The sequence below is a fragment of the Anas acuta genome, chromosome 1, assembly GCF_963932015.1.
Source record: "Anas acuta chromosome 1, bAnaAcu1.1, whole genome shotgun sequence".
Taxonomy (NCBI): Eukaryota; Metazoa; Chordata; class Aves; order Anseriformes; family Anatidae; genus Anas; species Anas acuta.
This window is the reverse complement of record NC_088979.1, coordinates 8,118,022-8,137,520: the sequence shown is the minus strand read 5'-3', so window position 1 is coordinate 8,137,520 and position 19,499 is coordinate 8,118,022. Positions and strand designations below refer to the sequence as shown.

General features: G+C 44.5%; 1 long non-coding RNA gene across 12 annotated transcripts in view; it reads left to right on the top strand.

Annotated features, from left to right (window-relative positions):
- Positions 1-19,499, top strand: part of LOC137847787 (uncharacterized) — a 40,687-nt gene that overhangs the window by 11,206 nt on the left and 9,982 nt on the right. For 9 of the 12 annotated variants that reach the window (XR_011091137.1, XR_011091099.1, XR_011091124.1 and 6 more), the window contains exons 2-3: positions 7,219-7,442; positions 13,018-13,140. This is a non-coding gene — a long non-coding RNA (uncharacterized lncRNA). Of the gene's footprint in view, positions 1-7,218; positions 7,474-11,907; positions 11,996-13,017; positions 13,141-19,499 lie in introns of all 12 variants that reach the window. The other 3 variants (XR_011091109.1, XR_011091120.1, XR_011091133.1) reach the window with 3 other exon arrangements.

Here is a 19,499-nt window from a genome sequence, read left to right as displayed (position 1 = left end):
CTTCTCAAAGCTGGAGTTTTTCTTGCTGAAAGTCTTCCTACCCCAATCTTGAAAGTGTAAAACTGTGGAAAGTTTTTATCCACCTATTTGCTGGATTGTACCAAGCCCCTCTGGTGTAAGTTTGCTGCAGCTCTCATTAAATTCTGCCAACACTGTGTGAAAGGATACCAAAAGACATTTTGACTTAGAATCTGGATTTTATGAGAGAAAAAGAGCCACAGGTTTATTTCAGTTTTGTTTACCTATAAAATAATGCAACTATAATTAAAGCATCACTTGCATCTCTGTCTGCCTGAAACTATTCTGACAACATATTTTTTTCTTTCTGATTCATCTACATTGAAAACTTCCTCTGTTACAATGCTGACTTTGATGATATTTTGGGTTGAGCCCTTTAAATGATTTTTCACTTCACAATGAGTTTCTGTCCCCAGACATATTTTGTTCTATATTACATTATATTAATACTCCATAAAGCTTAAGTTAGAATAGCATTCTTTGTTTTTACCATAATAGAGCTGCCATTAAAATGTTGGCATTTCTTGTGGAATGAGGTTTCAGCTAGATCTAACAGCATCAATTTCACAGAAAGGGAGGAAAGTGTCCTTTATTCCCTTTATTATTTTAATATATACTGAAACTTTCAGAGCATGGACTCACACCTGTTTTGTAAAATACAGCTGTCTCCTCATAAAAGCAGGGAGGCATGCTTATGTCATAAAATGATCTTAACTTCCATGAGAAATTTAGTTAGAAATCAGAAAATGTACTTCCAGCCAAAATCAGTCAATAGGGATTCTGTCTCTGTTTGCTGCTCTGATTAATTTAAACTTCACATGTCACAGGGGGGGGAATGAAATACATTATTTTTGATGAGCGAGGCTGGCAAGCTATCTCAATAAGGCAAATGGAGCCAGGAATGATGTGCACAGCTCCATTTACCACCCATTTGCTCCACAGAGTGACCTCCCTCCTTATTTTGGGGGACTGGGTGGTGTGTGCTAGAGAAAGGATTCTGCCCAGTCATTTTATTTATAGGCATTGACAAAGCCAAAGTTTTTAAGTTTTTACATCTAATAAAATGCAAATCACAGCAAGGAACACAGCTACAGCACCTTTTAACAGATAACCATTTGCACAGGCTTTGCCAGTGGAAAGAGGAGACAGTTTTTCCATGCCAAATGAAGGTGAGAGAGGCCAGGATTAAGCTTGCATCACATATCTTTTCCACAGTCCCAAGCCAAACCACTGCTATAGATTTCCCCCTCTCACTCACTGGACTTTCTAATATGAGAAATATCTTCCCATGGAAAGCAGTGGTTGTGCTGTCACATGGGATCCCGCCTTACTCATACCGCTGGCTTTTGGCTCTGTTTTATGAAACTGGGCAGAGATGCCAGAGTTACCCTCAACCTATGATCTGCTCCAGTCAGAAGCAACAGAATAAGTCAGAAGGGAGTAGAGAGGCTCAAAAAAACCCTCGCAGTCATCACAGAAAGTGGCTTTTGTTTCACTGAACAGCAGGCAGACATCCCCTTGTACATTATGGCTCATGTACTGCTGGAAGAGGAGATACAGATCTGAGGACCAAACCACCCATGCTCTCCAAAGACCCTGCAATCTTTTTTTCAAGACAGAGCTGTAAAGTTCTGAGTCTTAGACAAATTCCAGCGTAAACACAATGTGCTTATCTGCACTGCTTTGACAGTAGCAGTTGGACACACATGCATCTCTCTCCGGCCTTATCAGCTCTTTAGTGCTGTTTGAATAGTTTCTCTCCTGTGCACCAACCTGGATAAGAGTGTCTCAGCATTAAGCACAGGGTGCTTTAATCATTGCATTTTATAAAATGCCTTTGGAATGTCACACTATAAATTGCAAGCTTATTGCAGACCATGAGCAGAACCACCCAGAACATGGAAGTGAGTCAAAAGGCTTGGTGCACCTAGACATCCCCAGCATCATGGGGCCAGCATGCTCACTGCCCTGCAGCTCTGAGCCCTTTGACTGTGTCCTGGTTGATCAGAACAAGGTGGACATTCAGCACCTGAACTGCTTTTCTGCCCCAATAGGTGGTCAGCAGATTGGTAACCTCGGTTTTGATGTAAGGGGCTGGCTGTGCTTTATGTGCAGCATCTGAGGCTACACTGTGGATGTGGGTGGGCAGGTACAGCAGGCTGTATGGGGCCAGGCAGACCTTTCTGCTGGGGCTGCAGAGAGAGACAAAAAAGCAAAATTGTGCTGTGGAGCTCCTCTCCTCACTCTGTGGCTGCTTTTCCCATCTTCTGCTGAGTACAAAGACAACATTTCCTTCAAAATGAGCCCCAGTGGAGACACATCAGGAGAGGAAGCTGAATCAATGTGAGCTGATGGCACTGTCACCTGCATGAGCAAAAGAAGGGGTCAGCCAGGCTCAGCAATTGCTCCATCTTCTTAGTCCTCTTCTTCTGCAGGGGCTTTATACGTGGTATGAGGAAGAGAATTTTAGCATGGGATCTAGAACTACCAGGCAGAAGATGACCATCATCATTACATTTAATTTTCTTGAAATCATGGGTTGTTTGTAACGTGCTTTAAATAAAGATTAAATAAGTCATTCTTTCTCTAAAAGCCTTCTCCCCAAGTGAATAGGGATGAAAGCAGGTCTGTAGCCATTTGGACAGCCCTTAGCTCCTATTTCTATGGTTCTGCCAAGGCTCTAGAACTGCCTAAGGTGCAGGAGAAAAGGAGAAGGCCAAAGTCCATGTTTCTCTTCTCACTGATTAGGGAGAGCCACTACGACCTTGCCTTTTAACAGTGCCTCCTCCTCCAATATACATTAATGTTTTGTGTAAGGTGGCGCAGTAGCAGAGAGGATATGGAACAAAGCAGCATCAGAAGAGGACACGTGCTATTGATTGTATTAAGTCCCTCTTTGAGATCTGAGAGGCAACCAAGTGCAGTGGGAACTGCAGCAACTCTATGAGCATGTTCCCTGGGAAGTCTGCACAGAGCATGGAAAGTTACTTACTCTTGATTGGGATAACTGTTCTGATACACCTATATCTGTTTTTCTCTGACATTCCTATGGGTAGTGGCTTATAATGTCCAGAACACAATCAGAAGACATATATGACAACAGTAAGAGACATTTTCCTTCCTCCGAGATCCTCGGGATCTACCACACTAATTCCCTAACCCCAAAACACTCCCTGTGGAGGCAGGATGGATACAATGCGAAATAAATGAGTTTCAGGCTTCCATCCCTTCTTACCCTTGGGCCACTCTGACTCACAGGAGCCCACAGTACTGCCTACAAAACCATAACGGGTTTGGTTTTGATTTGTTTTGTTTTGTTTTTATTTTCTACTGCATTATAACAGCAGTAATAACAGTAACCAAGCAGAAGAAATCCTGGCAAGTGAAGCTGTACTCATGTACAGCTCAAAAGCAGCAAGGAAAGGAACTGTCCAGAGACTAAAACATTTCCATGTTAGACTTATGATTTAATACTTGTTTAAGTTAAACATTAATATGGGTAAAGCAACTTCTAAAACAGAGCCAGTGCAGGGTTGATCCAAAAGTCAACAGAACAAAAGAGTCTGGAGGAAAACTCTGAGCCAAACCACTGAAGCTGATAATGTCTGGCAAGAAAACTCACCTCAGAGAAGAGCTTGAGGACAGCAAAAGTGCAGTACAAAATACAAATCAAACCTCACCCCATATTGCCTGTCACTTTGCCTTTATTCTGACCAGATGCAAAAGACTCATGGTCTTGCAGGCCTGGGATACCTTTCACAAGCAGGCTTCAGGATCAGGATTGCTTCTGCACTTGGGGGTTCAACATCCAGGCTGAGCTGCAGCTGACTGGGACACAAGGACAGAAACCTTGAAGTGACTCTGTTTGGCCCAAACTGTGTTGATCTTCAGCTTGCCAGCTATTAATTGTACTTCAACAGATTGCAAAGGCTTCCTGTCATCCATCAGGGTACCCACATTTCATTATTCTGGGCTAACAGCCTGTAAAATGAAATGGCAAACAGAGCTTCATTAAAATAGAGTAAGACACTATCTCAGCTGGCAGGTTTGGGAGAGGAGGAATCAGGCCCCAGGGGTTGCTCTTCCAGCTTCATCTCCAACTAGCTGCATGGGAAAAAGGACAAAAACTCCTCTCAGCTCTCTGTGCCTCAGTTTACACATTCATCAAGTGGGGGCACCAGTTCTCAAGAGTCCTCTTCAGAACATTGTGGAAGTGAATTATGATTTATAAAGCATTCTGTGATCTTGGGTGAATGCAAAGTATTAATTTCTTATTCCAAAAACATCCAGCTGTCAAAGCATTAAAGGTTTTTATTCCAGTGACTGAAGACACAGAATAGGAGTATTAAAAATGGTAACAATCATTTAATTAATTTCTCATCCAGTGGAGTATAAGGGAAAAGACATTCCCCCAGTCCAATGCCATATGCCTTGGCTTCCCCTGGTTATCTGAGCTGACCTGACCATGCCTGCAGCTGAGGCAGCCACAAAGGAAAATAACACCTTCATTTCCCAGTGCAGATAGACAGACAGACACCTCCAGGAGTGATTCAGATCCTGGGTGGGCTGACTCAGTCTCTGGAAGTCTCTTTATCTTTCCAGATCTTGGGCTTTGTCCCTATTAGCAAATAAATGAGCCCAAGTTCCAGCCCTGAGGCCAGATGGAACAATGCAGCTGCCATCCAGATGGGTAAATACTGCTGCTCCCCAGATCCAGGTGTCTTGTAGGGACCACAGCTGGGAGCCATCCCAGCCCAGGTAAGCTCCCAGGTCAGCACAGAATCATAGAATCACAGAAGGGATGGGGCTGAGGTTGGAAGCCACCTCTGGGTCCATCTGGTCCCACTCCTGCTCAAGCAGGGACACCCACAGCAGGCTGCCCAGCACCACGTCCAGATTTAGGAGATCCACAGCGTCTCTGGGCCTGCACAGCACAGAAGTGCTTCCTGATGGCCAGAGGGAACTTCTTGTGCTCCAGTTTGTGCCTATTGCCTCTTGTCCTGGCACTGGGCACCACTGAACAGGGCCTGGCTCCATCCTCTTTGCACCTTCCCTTCAGGTGTTTATAGACACTCAGGAGAACCCTCTGAGCTCTCCCTTCTCCAGGCTGAACAGCCCCAGCTCTCTCAACCTCACAGCAGAGATGCTCCAGGCCTTTGATCACCTTGGTGGCCTTCTGCTGGGCCTTCTCCAGTATACCCAGGTCTCTCTTGTACTGGTGGGCCCAGCACTGAACCCAGCACTGCAGATGGGCCCTCACCAGTGCTGAGCACAGGGGAAGGATCACCTCCCTCGGCCTGCTGGCCATGCTTTGCCTCATGCAGCCCAGGATACCCTCGCCCTACTTAGCAGCAAGGGCCCATTGCTGGCTCACGTTCAGCCTGGTGCTCACCAGGACCTCAGGCCCTCTTCTGAGGTACGCCATGTGTACCAAAATACAGGTATGGGTACCCTGGGCACATGCCCTTGTCCCGACCATGGGTCAGTGTGACAGACGTGGCAGCGCAAGCCTGGATGTCTGAGTCACAAGACTGTGTCTGAACCAGCAGATCACAGTGGCTCACAGCTATAATCAGAGCCCTTCAGGTCCCACGGCTTTAACCAGCCCCTAATGATTACCAGACACGTCCACCTCCACAAGGAGACAGGGAAAATGGGGGAGGACTGCCCCCCTAATGCCACAGAGAGAAGAGTAGTTCCTGGAATATTTATCAAGCCACTGAAACAAAGCTTTGTTTTTATAGTCCAGCTGACTGTTTTTCAGAGATTTCCAGCTCCTCTTTTTACATGACAGCCATTTTACAACCCAAATCCTTGACTGTCACTAGAAACACACCGTGCAAAGGCAACAAGGCCAGTATGCGGTGTCCTGACATCTAAAGAGCAACAGCTAGTAGCAGCTGAACAGAAGCAAATGGAAACCTGCATATATTTTCCAAAGTGAAGATATATTTAGCATTGTGAGTGGACATCTGTTTGCATATATTAATATTTCTGTGATGAACCATATCCAATACAGCTATTGCAGCTTTTAAGGATTAGGTGCTATCTTCAAAGACTTGCGGTTACAATTAGTTGGAGCTCAGGTAGACCCTAAGAAGAAGGAGGTGTGGGAATATTTGCATGTCTAAGCCTACTGGGCTTAATCCTTAGCACCTAAAATACTGCTTTTAACTTGTCTTAAAATATTAAGGAAAGGAACTAAATCTTTATATGCCAATTAAGAAAGCTGCTCTAGATTTGGCTCTTGAAGTGCTTTGATTTGATTTGAATATAACTATTTGGATTGCACAGATAGTAAAAGACACATGCTTCAGAGGGGAAGCTTTCATTCCTTTAGGGCAACCAGCATCCCCTCAGTGCAAAGGATTAAATCAAAAAGAAATTAAGAGACGTACTACAGGGAAGGCTGGCTGTGTACTTTTCAATGTGGACAAAGCAGCCCTTCTACCTACTGGTAAAAATTCATGCTAGTGCATGAGACCAACACAAAGCCTAGACGCCACTTAAACATCCTGCCGAGGGGCTTAAGTGTTGGCTAGGCTTTGTGCTAAGCCTCAGTAACAGCTTGAATATCACTCACAAGAAAGAACACGAACAAACCGCGTTTGGATTTTGCCTGGGCCTGATTCTGTATTTCCACAGCCCTTTTTTGATGAGAATTTGGAGACTGGAGATGTGTCTTCCCTTTCTGCTTTGTACATGAAACCTGCTTTTGTGATGAAAGGGGCATATGGGTATATTTTCCACGGAAATATTTCCTTGGCGTAAATGGACACTGCAAATAAAATATCCACAGACTAATTACCACCCAGCAAAGGTAGTGCCACTCATCTGAAGGCAATGTTGTGACATGAGTCATTTTGGCTCAGGGTCTCCCATAGAGATTTTGCAATCTGGGTCTTCATTCCCAGACTAAAAGGCATTGTGTTGTATCCATACAGCAGTGAGCTGGGGTTCACCATGCAGACAGACCCACGCACACGATCCCCTGGGATCCTGCGGCAGGCATCGCTGGAGCTCCATGCAGGAACAAGGCTTCCTGTGCAGATTGTTTTCTAAGATTGATTCTTCACTTAGGCATCCCTGTATTTTTTTTCATATAATGGCCACATTTGTGCTCCAGACTCTGCCCTCCGGAAAGGGGGTGCAGATGTTTGTGACTACTCCAAACTTCCTGTAATCCATTGCCATTTCCAGCCAGGGGAATCGTGGGTTGGCTGCTGTGAAGAATCAGTGCCTTGGCTGGCGCAGCCTGCCCATGCTGCCATTGCTACACAGCTGCTTCGACCCCTTCTTCTTCAGCTGCTGCTTTTCATGGACTTTCACAAAAGAAAACTCAAGTGGAAGCTGCTAAAAGGCCCCAACCCATCACACCACAGGCATGTTTGGAACATGATCCTGAGTTGCAGGAGTTCCTGGAGGTAAGAGAAGGGACCCAGGAGACAAGCCATGGTATGTGTGCATGCGAGACAAAATGTCTTTGTTTATTTGTATTTAAATAAGAAAACAGAGAAAAAAAACTTAAGCTGGAGATCAGTTAAAGAATTCAGCTCAAAACCCATGACAGAGAACTTAGCTGTATACTTCCCAGAAGTATAAAAATGTCAGGCAGTAAAACTGCATTACAAACCAAATCGACATTTTCCCTGTCCCTCAGCTTCCCCCAAGGACTCTGTCCCAGCCACACCAGCCCTTCCCAAAGGGATATGCAAAAGCACAGCTTTACTGCCCATTTGAGGTAGCTCAGATCAAGGAGGGCAGTGGATTCCCAGTGGTCCTAATAGCTTTTTTTGGCATCTGAGCATGAAAATTGCCATGCAGAAATTCCAGATAGATACTGGCAAAGCCTTTTGCTCTGTGAAGGTAATGAAGCAATGCAGCACTTTGCCCACAGAGGAGGTGGAATTTGTCCTTGGAGATACTCAAAACCCAACCAGGCATGTTCTTGAGCAACCTGGTCCGGTCAGCCTGTCTCTGAGCAGCAGATAGGACAAGGTGATCTCCAGAGGACCCTTCCCACCTAAATTACTCCATGTTGCTGTGATTCTTCAGTGTTATTTCAATATCCATGTGGCACACAGAAGGAGGGAATTGCTTGTTTAAAATGGTCCTGGGCCTCTTTGGGCTGCACAGATGAGAACCAAAGCTTTCAGGTGTTGTATCAGAAGCAAATGAATTAATAAATTAATCGAATGAAAACAGCTTTATCTGGGAACTTAGATGACAGAGCTTCAATCTCATCACCCAAGGCAGATGGGGGGTGTCACATAAGTCAATGCCATGTGGGCAGCTGGGGAGATGCACACAGCATATTGCAGCATGCGGCAATCACCCCTACAACAGGTCTGGATGAGGCAGTAGGTCTTCAGTGTGCAGTGCAGCACCGTGTCATTGTGCCAGCCCAGGTATGAAGCAGCACAGCTTCATTCAACATCTGTGTCCTGTGAACATGCAGCTCTGAGCAAAAGCTAGCTGTCAGCTTCCAGCTCCAAGCTTTACCCTGTGCAGATCATGGGGCAAGTCAAGAAAATTGGAGGTTCTTAGAATTATTTTCACAATCTCTACATGTCTTTTGCTAAAGGTTTTAATATTGCATGGCACTTATACAACTGCCGTAACAGTGTGGGCAGAGGGCCACCAACTCCAGCATCCTCTTCCCAAGCGCCTGCAGAACCAGATGTTGCTGGGAAGGATACCATAAACCATGTAAGGAGCATTTCTGTGTAATGTTCCCAGAGGAACTTCACACTTTATCACTTCCAAAAAAGCTATTCTAGTTTTGTTTTTTTCCTTTTGACGTATTTTTTCCTGTTCCTCTGGATATTCTTATTAGCTATATAAATACATTGTCCCTTTCAAGAATCTTGCTAAACTCTTGATATTAATGGCTATGTCTAGACCACTAAGTTAAACAAGGCTATGACACTAGCTCTAACACTGGCTTGTGACCATCTGTATTGTTTAATGGTCTCTTGACACGAATTAGCATCAGCTAGCAGACAATACCTGAGCCCAGCACAGGGAACAGCACATTCTTGGGACCATTCCCAATAGGCAGCCTGGGTGTGGCCACCCTGTTTTTAGGGGTGAAAAGAGTTTACTCATGTGGATATGAGTCATAACGTGCCCTTTGGCTTCATGCCAGGCAGCAGTCACTGCTCCGCTGCATTTAGTATGATAGATGAAGCCAGTGGGACCTTTTAATAACAAGCTCCAAGGACCAGTTAAACAATCTGTAAAAAACATCACTGGGTACCTTTTGAAAAAAAGCCCATAATCATGTGGATACTGGCTCGATCCCCTCCAGTGGAAGAACAGAACAGTTCCACAGAGGGCTTGGTGCCGTGTCAAAGCACAGGTTGTGAGGTTTTCCTCACAGCTTCCCAAACTTTATCAGCAACCTAAGATTAAACTTGCACAAAGAAGACTCAGCACTGTCCCTCCCAAATACCTTTCCATGCCTGTGGGCATGTTCAAGGCTTGTTCAAGACAGCTTGTTATCTTCAAGGTAAACACAAATATCTCCTAACCTGAGGCACTTGTGTGTGAGTAACCAAATGGGAGGGTTTGGATTACCTAGGCCAGCCACCACCCTAGGTAGGTCTTTAGATTGACAGTACACAAGTATTTTCACAGAGACAGAGAATACCTTTTTGCCCCTGTCAGCCATTTGTGTAAAGAATTTGGATGCTGGAAAGGATCAGCTTGAGAACTCTGCTTCTTGCCAGCACTCTTTATTCCCTCATTTCATCTGTTGAAGGCCATTGAACCAAGAAATCTGGGGGTATAGGCTGGGCATGCAGATATCTAGAGGTCAGGGTACTTACAGCAAAAGACAAAAAGACAAAGCAACATCACTGTGGTTTGGAAAATCAAATATTGAGATAAAAACATGCATGGCTGGGCTTGCTATATTTAAGACACAGAATAAAGCTCATGAACATTTTAGAGGAATTCTGTATTATTTCTGCTTTTTTTTGTTATTATAAATTTGCCATATAAATGTCAGTTATAGACAAAGGACAAGCGAAAATAATACACTTAGCATTTCAGAAAGCCTGGGCATTTGCAATGAACAGTTCTGGCAATGCTAAGTCACTCGGGGAGGTGGAAATTGGCAGAAAGCTGACCGAGCCATCAACCTCTACCGAAATGCTGCCCATGCATATATCCAGTCTTTAGCTAAAACTGAATGGAGTTGGGGGGGATGCTTGTTGGGAAAGAGTGGAAAACACAGAAAAGCTTCTCTGTTCAGCTACAACAGGCTAGGAGTATACAGTGGTTTTAGGAGTATACAAAAATGGTTTTCTGGAGTACAGACATTAAAATCAAGGTTCATAGTGGACTTCAAACATCAAAATCCTTACTTAGGTACAGAAGTTCAATATGTGAGTTCCACTGGAAGCCTTGGAGCAAGCCTCTACATCTTACCACTGCCTCATTGCTAGGGGTCTTTATTAAAGCTGAAGTTCTGGTGGGACCTTCAGGGTGGGCTTTTCTCATTTCTATTCAGTGCCCAGACCATATCAACCCACCTGGTCTGGTACAAAAACCAGCCAGGGTTTTTTTCAAGAGGGCCACATCTGGGACATCTGGGAAGTGCCCCTGTTTCACACGTTCCCCCACTATCTAACACCTCAGCAGAACTCACCTGGGGCAGGAGGGAAACCCCTGTTCAATCTCTTCCTCTGTCTGAATTCATCCATGCACCAGGTGAGAGATATCCTCACCAGGGTCTGCTTTCAAGCATTCCAACATTTTGTAACCACTCCACTCTGTACAACTTATTCATCATATATCAGAGTGGACACTTCTGTCTGACCCGAAAATCTTTGTTTATTTAATACAGTGTAGCAACTAAGAGAGTGGAATAAAGACCAGTTTCATAAGAACAGATAAAATGATGCCTGCAGCAGTCACCAAAGGTAACAGCAGCTGGAGAACAAGTCCCCGGTGTGAGAAGATCTTTGAGTACAGACATTGTGGGTTCCAAGGGATTCCCCTAACTACGGTGCTGTGAAATTCCCCATTCAGCAAACTACCTTTTCACAGCCTCCAAATGCTCCCTGCTCAGTAAATGGGCAGTCTAGATAACTACTGTGGTGCTACAGAGATAAGGGGATGTAGGCTGCTCATTGGTCAGCCACATCTACATACTACCTTGAATCTGATCTCAATTCACTCAAATTTGGGGCCTGTGATGCTGTCCTATTTTCTCTTTCTTCTCTGTTTTTGACTCTTATGAAAAACCAAGTGGTTTCAAGGTGCCTCAGTACTGGTCTTCCTTTTACTGATACTCAGTAAATATGCGTTGGTGATGTAAGGGAGGCCCAGCTCCTTCATTCTGTAATTTCTTAATCACCCTGAGTTATAGGTTAATATTGTCCTGGAATTAGAGCCCAATCTGAACCTAGTTTGAAATGTCTAAATCCTAGCCACTTGTGCAAGTACTTTTCTAAGAACAGAAGGAAGTTGTTCGCAAAGTCTCTCTTGGCCTTTGTAACATAAATACGAGAATATTTTGCTGTCAAGCAGTAGAAAACGAGTCCAAACAATATTGAGTAACCCTGCATGAGCAGAGAAGTGTCTATAAAGTCAGTGGGAATTGATAGTGATGTCTCAAAGGGCATGGGAATAAGTCACCAAGGCAAGCCAAAAAAGGAATAAGTAAATCTTTAACTGAAGACCAAAAGTACTTTTCCTTTTAGGTAAAGCACTATTCCTATCTGAGTTCATCCCAAGGTGAAACAGACAAAAGACAATTAAGTGGGTATCACTCGAGTAATTCCAGAAACAAACAGTGTTGCTTATGGGAAAATCATTAACAAAGAATGAAAGATAAGCACTCTGAAAAAGAATTAGATAACTGATGACACTGTCTTACAGAGAGAGGAGAGATGGATGTTCTGTTAGTCACGTCTGACCTGAAAGAGTCTGGCAGATCCCTCTGCAAGCACTCTCCACAAGGAGATAGGTATGTTTGGAAGAAAGGGCCATATGAGATGAATCCAATTTCTGTGTCCAGTAATGTTACATCAAATTTTGCCTCCTGAAATCAGTGCAATTCTGGTTTGGACTTAAATACGTGTATATATTTTCATACATACACATGATTCTGTTGGATTCCTCTGTTGTGTACACATCCAGGCCTTATCAAAATAGTTGGATGCTCCCAGGAGAAGAAATAGGAAGCTGGGCATGTAGTTCCATGCCTTGACAATCTAGCAACAAGTCAGGTGTGCAGAGTCATGTGGCCCTCTCGAAAAATTATTGCTTAGTTTTATTAACCTATTATGATCTTAGGAAAAATGTCTTTTATTAACTTACCTTGCAGGAGAGCTTGGTTAATGTATGGTAGGTAAAAGAGATACTGGTAGGATGGAACTAATTCAAGACTCCAGCAGGTCAAAAGTTGCATCTGTGTAAAAACTAAGAACTGCTGAAATCAACTGAGAGATTATTGCTGTCTTTGATAGGAACTAGGCTTAACCTACTAGAGACCAGTGAAAGCATTTCATATGGCAAAAATCTTAATTTATCACTGCTGCTGTTAAAACTGCACAAATGACACTTTTATGAAGATTTATTTCACTATAATGAACAAAAGAATCTACTTCACTTTAATATTAAGCATTGTGCAAGCTCATTCTGATTGAAAGGATGGTAATTTTTTTTAATGTCGGGTAGTCCTTATGACAAACAACTGAAAAAATGCATCTGAGCTCTTGGGCTTATGGGACTTAGACCATTAAAATATTTTAGGGGAAAAACAAAAACAATAACAAAAAACTTATGAGTACAAAAAAAAACAACTACAGTTTTGCTCTGAGGGAAAGTTCATTCCAGGGTACCCTATTCAGAGCACACAGAAACACTATTTAAGCAGAGATATGCCTCAAATGCACACTTTACAGGTACGTATTACACATTGTGTGTGTGTGTAAAGTTCACATATCTTCTCTTACACTTGGCCACATTTTCTCTTGTATCTGACAGCCCAATCAGAAGTGTTCTTTGCATGGGTAAGGATCAAACTTCTGGAAAACAGAATGACAGAGTCTTTTTCATACCAGATGATGCTGTGTAAACACAAGGCTTGGTGGTTCAGCCATAAGAAGAGTAAGTACTGGGCAACTGGGTATCCTGCACCTTTGGTACCTCCCTAAATTCAGGGACAGTGCGATAATTATTTTAAAAAATTACTTCTTCATCATAATCTGAGCAATCATATCTTAAAAGGCTCGGTGGCACTGAGCTGTTTTTTCTTAGGAAAAGACTCTGTGTTGAAATGGTTTTGTAAAAAATGTGTGACCTCTGGACAGCTGGTGTCAAAAATAGGCTCTGTGATTCTCCAGTGCAAGAGCAGTGGGGGAATATGGCAGGAAATTGTTGTATGAGATAGAAGGCAGTTTGTTTTTTTTCCAAGAGAGTGATGACAAGGGCTTGAAACTTGTGCTCATAGTCAATATCTCCTTCACTAGCTAAGAGGTAAAGGGGTACATTTTGGAGAACCTTTCAGACATAGGTTATACAAAGACAAGGACTTTCACAGAATCCAGGAATGGGTGAAATTGGAAGGGATCCCTGGAGGTCATCCGGTCCAACCCACCTGGGGCTTTCTGGCTCTGTAGGGTCCCCCCAGTTCACCTGATCCCTCACTAACACAGTGAATATGGGGCAGTGGGCACAAACTGGAATGCAGGAGGTTCTGAACACCAAGAATCAGCTCTGTACGACGCAGGTGATGGAGCAAAAGCACAAGCTGCCCAGAGAGGCTGTGGACTCTCCTCAGAGATCTTCAGAAATCACCTGGACATGGTCCTGGACAAGCTGGATTAACAATCCTTAACTCCACCCCTGCTTAGGGATTTATGACTCATTTGTGTGTTCTGTAATGCACAAGGGATACCTTGTGATCTGGGCTTGGATTGCACACACCATAAAAAAAGTGCAGCTGTGGGTATGCATCTCAGTCTTCTCACTTGTTCCTGAGGCAATTTCATAATATTCATATTTCTTATTAATACATGTTCCAAAGAAGAAGGGAGGAAATATGGCTCTGGGAATTGGCTTGGGGTGTGTTACAAGGAAAGCAGTCAGCCCATGTGATATATAGGGAAATAACTGGCTATAGACTGTCCAAAAACAAAACCATAATGGTTTACAAGGCTACATGAATAAAAGGAAAATGACTACCGTGACTTTGCCATGTGTCAGACAAGATGCAGTAATTATCCTGGGGTTGTTTTAAGACCATCCATATAGATTAGCAACGTGTATTTGCTGAAACTCCCTTCATAGAGCCTTGTAAGGGATCCACCCATGTGTCAGGGCCAGCTAACACATCTTGTCTTGCAGGTGAAATTGTCATACCCCGGCCCTCTCAGTAGGATGCCTGAAGTGGCAGCCTTCTTGTTCCCCCAGAACCCTCAAAGCCTCAGTTCCCTTCTACACCCTGAAACCACATCCTTTGGCCTCTCTGCAAGGATGCCCACATGAAAGAGGCCTTAGAGATACCATTATCTTCATTTATCTTTACATTTCCCTGCTTTTTCCCTAGTGTCAGGATGAAGCTACTTGGTGTATCTCAACTGATTGGCCCTTGTGCACTCACTTCCACTGCTTCTTTGTATCAACTCTTTCCAGGCCCTATCCCCTTTCAGATGTTTCTGTTGGATTCATAAGGGCAAGGTATAGAAAATCACCTCCTGTGCCTTTCTCCTTCCCTCTTCCCTCTCCATGCCTTCCTTCTGCCATCTGTCACCTTCCTCTTGCTGCTGTACCCTTTCTCCAGGGATCTCACAGGCATCTCTCTAGGAAATGGGCTCAGGCTCAGTGTGCTTTTAGTTTCACGGCATATTCAGATAGTTGCATGGGAGCCAGGAAACAGCAGGAAGGAGCAAGACATGAAGAAAACTAGAGGCAAGGACAACAACCGATGGATTTCAATGGTGCTGCCAAAAGATACAGCATGAGGCTCTTTGTGTAAATCCCATCTCAGGATTTAAACCATGCAGAGGACCTTGCTCATTATGAGTGGCAACCTAACCCAGGGAGCCGGCTGTCCAAATGCAGTCTCAGCACCTGCTGGTTCCTTTACACTGAAGTCTCCCAGAAGTTCACCCCTTCGAGCAGATGATGTCCTCGAGCTGTAGGTAACACTGCACCCCATGAAGGAAGATGTAGCTCAGAGCCCTGCCCCAGAGAGAGAGGGCAGCCCCAGCACTTATAGCTGCTAGATAGCTGCTAGATAGCTGCTAGAGTGTGGAGCTCAGAGCTAGGTTTGATGGCCTGGACAAACATGAGTAGTTATTCACTGCAGGCCTATTTGACAATGAATTCCAGTGTTTGAAAGCAGTGGAGTAAGTGTTATTAGAGTGGAGATTTTTTTCCTTCAGTAAGATAAGAAAGATCCATTCTTAATTCTTTCTTTTAGAGCATGAGTAAAATCTTCAAGGAAATAAGTAAGGAAGTTTGCTTCTGACAAGTTATCTTACTAAATAAAATACATTAAAAAAAAAAAGTGCATTTGTATGTGAATTGAATGCATTATAAAAGACTTCTATCATCTGATAATTATCCAAGAACAGGAAAGTGATCCAGAATATATGATTCATCGGTCTCCGAGGAGCATTCCTATGGGTGTGTGGTAGTGGTCCAGTCTGGTTGAAACTGAACCAGGGGATGGAGTTTCCTCTGGTCCTTTTGGGTAACAAATTCCCAGCCTAGCAGTCCTTCTTGCCTGAGAGTTTTTTGTTCTGCTTTGCATTCATATGTTACATTATTATTTATTTTGAATTTTTCACTACTAATCTGTTAATTAATCCCTATACTATTTTCCAGTAATACATTACACAATGTATACAATGTCTGGCACTTGGTATTTGTTCTCCCATCCCTTCCCTATGGGTAAGAGCAAACACACTACAGCACGCTCCAGGGGGAGCTGGGACTGAATGTGGTCAGGTTTTGAGGTTAGCTTTGTTTGCTTATAAGTGTTCATAACCCTGTGGATTTGTATGAGATGTGCCTGTGCTCTTCTCTGTTTCATTACTTGAAGAAATAGCAGGGTAGTGTACAAAGGCACGTATAGATGTGTGCAATTCAGGCCTTGCCCAGTAAATAAGAAAAGCGTAGCACCTGCCATCACCACAAAAGGCTGACTGGGGGTTAGAGAGGTACCAGGGCTCCAGAAACAGATGAGCACAGTCCAACTCCACCCCAGCTTCCTACACAACCATGGAGGAACCGTGGAAGGCACGGCATCCTCCCTTCTTCCACGTACTGCCCCTCTCACTCTATACCCCTAAGCTCCTGGAGGGCCTTGCCGCCACTTGCATATTTTTTGAAGCCTAAGTGCCAGTCTTAGGCTCATGAATTTGAGGCAGGTTATCCTCAAAACAGATCAGCACAAGACTTTTTGGCAGCTGAGGTTCACATGAGCTCTTTCAAGATAATTGGGACCTCCTCCTGCTGGCACATCCTTCAGGTGTTGAGCCTGATCCAGAGCACTTCTCAACCCTCCCCGCACTCCTCCCCTCTCTGCTCAGTGCTCCATTAAGAGGATGTGGCTGTGATTTAAGGAATTACTCCCTTGTGACTTTTGTGTCAAAGAAATCCTCTGGCTCTCCCAGATGACAGATATTTATCTAACACACTCAGGAGGAAAGCGAGTCCAGCACAAGCCGAGCTCACAGATGCAAAGCCTGGTGACCTTCACCCACCCCATGCTTCTGCCTCCAGATAGATGAGATGAGAATCTGCCCCAGTGCCTACGTAAACCAGACGAAAGGGTGGGGAGGACAGGCCAGGACATAGCTGCTTCTCAAACAGCACTGTGCAGCAACCAAAAACACCTTCTTGCACCGTGGTTGTTTCCCACTGTCAGCCTTTATACGTCAACAAAAAGAAGTGTGATCTACCTTGCTGTGCCTCTGCCAGGGTTGTGGGCAATGTGCAGCCACCATCCAGCACTGTTTTTCCAGATGTTGCCTGTCAAAATGGAAGGAATGAGTCAGTGGTGTGCAGACTGAGAGCACGATTAACACCTATTTCATGTGTGTTCCTGCCTCCTGATTGAATTGTTGGGGGTTTTCAGCACGTGTCCTGCTAGGTGTCCTAGGCAGTGCCCTACCTGCGCAGCACGTAGGTACCCACACCTTCACTGCTGAAGACTAGCCCAAACATTAGGATTAGGAAAAATCTTGCTGGCACCTCTTCAAAGGCTGCTTCTCAGCTCCAGCCGTGGAAGACTCACTAAAGCTGGCCGTGGGGACAGCCCGTGCCACCGTCCTGCTGGGGTCCCAGCTCAGCCCCAGCACCCGAGCACGATGCCCAGTCTGGTGCCATGCCTGGCACAGGGAACCAGACGTGGCCGTGCCCAAGGGGATGCTTATGCACTACAAGCTGCTTCCTATAGGTGGAGTGATTTGTTTAATGCTTCGTGGCTGCTCTTCACATTTGCAGGTTATTCAGTAGGTGCCGCGTCATTCAGGGCAATCTGAGAAATCCATCTCAAAACACGTTTTTGACGTGTAATAGTAAGAAAAAAGAAATGCCTTCAGCATTCAGACAGTGGAAGGAAAGTTTCCTGCTAACGGAAGCAAGGAAGACAGCGGAATTGCTACAGGATTAATTAATGGGGATTTAAAACAATATTTCATCTGTTTCTAATCATTCATCATCTCCCTCCAGTGTCTCAGGGACTTGGGCTGGGCAGATCCTGTGGTCACAGCTTGGTTATTTGGAGGGAAAAAAAAGAAAACCATATTAGCACTTCAGGCTTTCTGCACTCCAAGAATTCTCCCTCCCCTTCCTTCAAAGCTCTTCTGAACACCCACTCACTGCTAAGGCTGTCGCTCCCACCCACTGTTAACATCCCAAATCTTTTGCCTGTTGAAAGCATTCTTCCTCCAGTGCCAAAGGGCCCCTGTTATCCTCTGATGTGAATGTCTGGGGCTTCAGCCCATGAACAAGTTCCTGGTGGTTGTTTGGGACGCTGGTTCACAGAGCATCAGCCCTGGGAACAGCAACGGTGCCCACTCAGCCTTTGTGGGAAGCACGACCCGACTGCAGTGAGCTCCTTCCCCAGCATCAGGGGATGAAGAGTGCTTAGGGCTGCTGCCCTGAGAGAGTTGGAGTGTTACGGGTTCACACCCAGCAGAGCTCCCAGCTGGCTGCTGGGGAGACCGTATCCTGTTGCTGTGCTCCCCAGTATAAATCCTAATTGTTCAAGAAGGACTTTTAGCATCCAAATGAAATAACTTCCAATAACAGGTAAAACAATCCAAAGGCATCTAATTTTCTGGCATTGGCCTTAAAAAGGAATAGTCCATTATAAACCAGGCTGTGTTTTGAAACCAGCTTTTTATACAGAGAATGACATTGAGGCAACTGCCCCGGGTGTGGACATAAAATGCCAAATCTGGCTTTGGTCCTTCCAGCCCACGGAGTGCTTACCCAAACACACCTCCCATGTGGTGCCTCTCCTGCAGCATGATTCATGGCAGTCTGAAAAAGGTTCATCTGCAGGCAACGGCAGATATTTACTGGCATGAGGGAAGAGCAGTGAGAGGACTGTTAAAGCAAATCATAATAAACTATTCTCGCTGGTCAGGACTCATTACGTTTTTATTAGCCTCGTCTGCAATTCTCTGTACATAGGTTTTGAGGATGATCAGAAAGCTGAGCCAAAGTATGTATTGTGAATTGTTCTGACCTTGCTTGGAACAGTTTTATGTGTTTGCATATGTGCCTTTCTCATAACCCATATCTGAACACTGCCAGATACATTTGCCACATTGTAAAATGCAGAACGTCATCCACCTCCAGGGATTAAAGGGAGCCCTATTTAATGACAGGGACTGAATGTGCTGCCCTTGATCACAGTGGGCCATGCCCCAAGCAACCTATTAAAAGGGTGTTTATACCACCAGCAGCGGCCCTGGGTGAATCCAGACAGAACAGAAACCAGTGAAAAAAAAGATGCAACCTTGCATGCTCTTACATAAACCAAAGTCTACACCCCATATGCACCTTGGGAGCTACCTCAGGCTACAGTGCTGCTCTTGCTGTCTGTGCCAAATGTTGGCTTAGCGCCACCTCCTCTCGCTGTTTGCAGCATCTCCTGCTTCTTGCACAGTGCCGCGAGGATTATTTCTGTCTGTATGTACTGCACTTGCAGTCAGAAGCTCTATTACACTCAGTGTTGCAACAGAAAAGATGATTACATCCAAGACCCTATAAAAAATCTAAACATATTTAGGGTACTAGGCTGTGCAGAGGAAACTCCTCTGTTTTGATGCAGACTTTCCATGTAATCCTAACAAAGCCACTGTGTAGTTATGGTGGAGATCCCATACAGAAACATGGGAATCGGAGGAGACTGCAGCAAGAATTTCCAGGGTAAAGACTGGGTTACAGAGAGCTCCTTGGTGGGAATACACTGATAACACAAAAAGGATCATTTCATGCTTCAA